The sequence below is a fragment of the Octopus sinensis genome, linkage group LG8, assembly GCF_006345805.1.
Source record: "Octopus sinensis linkage group LG8, ASM634580v1, whole genome shotgun sequence".
Lineage (NCBI taxonomy): Eukaryota > Metazoa > Mollusca > Cephalopoda > Octopoda > Octopodidae > Octopus > Octopus sinensis.
The window spans coordinates 38,720,351-38,725,350 of NC_043004.1; the positions used below are offsets into that span (position 1 = coordinate 38,720,351).

General features: G+C 34.7%; 1 protein-coding gene across 1 annotated transcript in view; it reads right to left on the reverse strand.

The window, feature by feature from the left end:
* Positions 1-5,000, reverse strand: part of LOC115215166 — a 286,101-nt gene that overhangs the window by 1,049 nt on the left and 280,052 nt on the right. The gene's annotated exons all lie outside the window — the stretch shown is intronic.

Here is a 5,000-nt window from a genome sequence, read left to right on the forward strand (position 1 = left end):
CTTAGAGCGTAATGCCTCTCAAAGTATCCAACCTTCGCAACAATCAGTTCGGTTCCAATTGCTGTTGAGCAAAAAGGGCATCATTCACGAAGGAGCACTTCTATTACATTTTTTGTCGGGTAAAAACCTATCGATATAGTACATTATATCTCTGAAAAAATGTGTTAACACTAGTAAGTTTCTTCTTGAGCTGGCCGCCAAAAATATGTTCTGTATGCAAATTGTTCTATCGATTTTATTCCAGCCTTTATTAACGTTGGGGTAACAAGCAATATTTCTGTGAATAGTGGGAGAGAGTACTCCATCCCTTATGAAATGGCAGCACCAGTTTGATACTAGTTTAGTTGTCCCCTGGTTTCCTATTCATCAAAATATTTTATTGACATACGATATACGTGTAAGCATGACTGTGCAATTAACAAGCTCGGTTTGCAAATACGCGGTTTTGTTTAGAGTTCCACTGCGCGGCATCGTGAACAAGTATTGTCTACTATAGCCCCGGATCGACTTAGGTCGACGGAAGTTGTGTGGAAGCCCTTCATAGAATAAATTCCAGACGTAAAAATATAAGGATTGGCGTAGATTTGTTCAACAAAATCCTTCTAGGAAATGCTTCCACACAATTTCTGTCTACCAGGTTAGTTGCCGACGAAAAAAATATTCATATCTTAGTTTATACATGGCATTTGCTAAATATCGTTAGATATACTTTACAATACAATATACAATATGTTATAGTAAAACACGGTATAACTAACGTATTAATAATCTACTCTAGGTTTTCTACATTACAGTGTTAATACTATAGTACACGTGTGCAAAAAAACCTTTTCGTACGACACATATTCCCCAAAAACAGTTATAATTCTGTTTCTTTCAATGGTTCTAAAGCAGGCAACATTTAGTTCTTTTATTCAGTTCGTAATTGTTTTCATATATAATTCTTCCATGCATATTACTTGTTGAAGCTAGATCTTCCGTCACTTTAGTATTCGCATTAATTCTTGAAATGAACAGTAATAATACAAAAGAGCTAGACACGTCAGTTGATACATAAAGAGTCAAAGAGAATCACAGGAAATTTTGTGCTTTATTGATTAATTCGCATGGGATGCCGACTCCTATGTCTTCGAATTTCCTAGTTACAGTTTGCGGAAATATTCGTGAAAAAAATACCTGTATCCTCCAGATATACTTTAACAGTTGCTATGATACAATAATTAATTCACCGTTAATTAATACTGTTCTTTCCATAAGAATAAGACATTCTCAAACTAGATTAATTCAAAAATTTCATTTCCTTTCCCTTTCTTTACATGTATTCTAATGAAATTTCCCGTGGTAAATTCCTCGGCAAATTCCGTTGTTTCACGCTATCATCTTGATGTTTAGATGGGAATATTGAATTATGCTTACATACATCATATAACATAAAAAACTTTTCTGGAGTTCTTCTATTATAAAATATTCCAATACTGTGGTATTCTCGAAAGACACGACAGTAAAATTCATTTTCTCGGATTGTCCATCCATCCATCCATCCATCCCACTATCTATCTATCTATCTATCTATCTATCTATCTATCTATCTATCTATCTATCTATCTATCTATCTATCTATCTATCTATCTATCTATCTATCTATCTAGCTAGCTAGCTACTTAGCTACCTATCTACTTATTTTTCTTTCTTTCTTTCTTTCTCTCTCTCTCTCTTTCTCTCCCTCTCTCTCTCTCTATATATATATATGTATACAACGATCTCGAACCCACAAGACTAAACAAGAGAGACAGATACAGGCAAAAACAAGGAAAATGCCACTTGTATTTGAACACTATACAAATATTCTTTTAAAAAAGCTTTTTTTAAATTTTTCTAAATTTAATTGTTTTCCATACTTAAAGTTGAAAAAATCTCAATGACTGAAGCCAGTACTGAAATGTTTTTTATAAAATTATTTTAGCATTTTCTATCTTGACTTTTTTCCAAATATACCTTTGAGCGTTAGCTCCTACACGCATTTTTTCTCTCCTTGTTTCTCTCCTTGTTTTTTTCTGTGTATCTTTCTGTCGAAGAGCGTAGGCTCGAAACGTAAAAGACTTTTTCTATTCCTGAGCGCTATACTAATACATTTGTTTGTTTGTACTCCACCTGCCTTCGTCTTTTGTTTATTTTCGTAAACTTTCCCTTTATATATATGTACTTGATCATTTGATCACTCTCTCTCACTCTGTCTTTTGCTCTTCCCTCCGGCTAGGTAACTAGGTATCTCCTTTACCGTAGCACACCTGTTTCTGGTCTCTTTCTTGTTAACTCTCACTCTATCTCTCTTTCTGCCTTTCATCCTCTGACACAAGACCAGCTCCTCCAATGCCACTTCCCCTTTCAAAGAATCCTCGTCTAGCAAAGCTAACTGGTAACCCTGCCGGTGCAGGTGCCACTTAAAATGCCTCAAGTCTGCGCTGTAGTTGACATTTGGATAGGCATCCAGCTGCAAAAACCATGCCATCACTGACCTCGCATTTTTTAATGTCAAATAAAACGTATTCAGCCGGCTCTGCGGAGTAATTGATGATCGAAAGGGCATGCAACCGTAAAAAACAGCACGCAGAAAAAATGACACAGAGGTATAGTACAGGCTCCTGTCTGGCAGCTCTTGTCAAACCGTTCAACTCTTGCCATGGACGGAGAACGTTAAACAATGATGAGGATGACGATGGTGATATATATGTGGTAGCATAAGCATTTAAATTGGTTGACCGTTAATTCATCAACAGAGATTATCCGCCCTTAGACCTGTTTTGTTTTCGTCTTGTAGGGTATCCAACAAAAACTAGCCTCTTTATATGTATATTTATGATCACAAAAGGATTTTAAATGTTCACAATATCTGTTTCAGCAGCATTTTTTTATTGATGAATAAATCGATTACATCGATTGCATCATGAAAAGAAATTTGCGTTCATCAGGTGAGTTTAAACTAAGATAAGAGAAAACCCGCTTAGTTAGCCATCGTTCAACCGAGCCAATCGCTTGAACGATCGCTAGCAAAGCGGGTCGCTCAGACTCCTCTACTTCTCCTGCCTTAGTTTAAACGCAGCCAATGAAAGCGTATTTCCTTCATGATGTAATCGATTTAATCGATCTATTGGTCAATAAAAGAAATGCTGCTGAAACAGCTGTTGCGAATCTTTAAAATACATTTCTGTTCTTTTATACAAAAACCATATCTAGGACCATCCTATGTTGGATATGTGACTTACATTGGATCGTAAAATTACGTGCCTATGTATGTGTGTGTGTTGTGTGTGTGTGTGTATGTGTGTGTGTGTGTGTGTATGTCTGTGTATTCCTATATATGTGCGTATATTGTTTTATATATATATGTATATACGTCTACGTACATGTGAAACTCAACTGTTTCCCGGCGTTCTGAGAGTTAAAATACCTAGACTCGAATGAACTCTACACCTGAATCGCTATTTACATATATACATATATATATATATATATATATATATATATATATATATATATATATACATGCACACACACCACACACGCACCCACACCCACACACATACACACACATATATGAATGTATTGTGTATATATTTACGTATGTTCGCTTGCATGTATGTATATCAAAGACAGCAGGTGTTTTTACAGAAGTGTTAGCATTTTAGCTGAAATTCAATGAACAATAACCGACATATATTGAAATGTAATAAAAGGTTTACATAAAACGTATAACGAAGTAGTGTATATAAATTCAATTGTATGAAGTTAAATATTGTTGAGATTAATTTACTGTTTACTGAATAAAAGCGATTAGGTAAAGTTGTTTCCCATTTAGTCTGAACGTGCAATTTGATTTAAACAGTTGAGATTATAGGTAGACAAATGGATGATTAAATTATGTGCTTGCTTCTTTCAACATCGATAATATAGAAAGAGTAAATGGACAGCTACTCAAACTGTCAGGCAACATACTGATTTGTGTAGACAAATAAAGCTGCCTGGGTACTAGTTTCTGCTGAGTCCTCATAAAACCTCTGAGGAACTAAACACACTATTTGTTGCAAAGAAAGATTAGCAACACATTTGATAACAAAAGTAGGTGTGTGCTTTAGATGTTACCGCTTGCAATGAAGAATTAAAACATTTTAAAGTAGGAGTGTTTACTGCATTAGAGTAAAAGCTGTACCAGCAATATTTTAAAATTCTCAACGGAAAATATTTTTGTTTCTTCCTTCTTTCTTCGAATCGATGATATCATAGCAGCGAATGAGACACAGTATAGTTGCTCTATTGACTTAAGAAGCTTTATAATATTTCACTGATTAAAATCTTACACCTGGGGGGCAATTTCGTTTTTACCAAGTTAATAGATCTCATTTTTTTTTTTAATGTAAGTATTGATTTGATTTACTATAGTGCAGAAATGAGACTTCTGAACATTATCGTTCGCTAACTGAAAATAGATTAAGAAACAAAGAATCTTTATACGTAACATAACATCATATATTCAATGAAGTCAGTGGCTCAAATAGGATGCCTAGCTTTTGCAAAATATCAAATTTCCATTTGTCATCTGCTGCAGTCAATTGTCCAGAATCGATTTGTTCCAGCATCGTTTAAACTGTTAATGAAAGAATGTCTTCGTCTCCGAAAAAACAAAAAGACAATACATCTCGTCCATTTAAATATCTCTTTTGTTTTAATCCCTAGTTCAATACCCTCGATCAGAAACGTAAACTAGCATTCATATCCATAATTTTTCTAATAAATTTGCATTGATTTGGGACATGCGTATTGCTGCTGATGTTTAATTCCACATCAATTATGATTATGTAAACCTCGGATGAAAGGTTTTCCAACAGCAACCATGCTGTATTTTCTTCAAGCGTAGTGCAAGTAGCACTGCATATTCCAATGCGTCTATAGCTTACTTTTAGACGATAGTGTGCAATTTCGTTTTATTTTAATCTTTTGAATTG